This window comes from Thamnophis elegans, chromosome Z (genome assembly GCF_009769535.1).
Source record: "Thamnophis elegans isolate rThaEle1 chromosome Z, rThaEle1.pri, whole genome shotgun sequence".
Lineage (NCBI taxonomy): Eukaryota > Metazoa > Chordata > Lepidosauria > Squamata > Colubridae > Thamnophis > Thamnophis elegans.
This window is the reverse complement of record NC_045558.1, coordinates 135,993,551-135,993,854: the sequence shown is the minus strand read 5'-3', so window position 1 is coordinate 135,993,854 and position 304 is coordinate 135,993,551.

Below are 304 nucleotides of genomic sequence, written 5' to 3'. Positions count from 1 at the left end.
CTGGACTCCATTTGGACAGTGCCAGCAGAGATGCTGAGGGAGAGCCTTGATCAAATTTTGTGGAGTGAGTTCCAGCTTGACATTCCTGAGGAAGTGGACAAGGCCATTGGAGCGATGAGTACCGCCACCTGTCTACTGGATCCTTGTCCCTCCTGGTTGGTTTTGACCAGCAGAGAGGTGACATGAGGCTGGATCCAGAGGATTGTAAACACCTCGCTTTGGGAGGGGTCTTTTCCGCAACCTTTGAAGGAAGCGGTGGTGAGACCCCTCCTTAAGAAGCCTGCTCTGGACCCAGCTGTCCTTA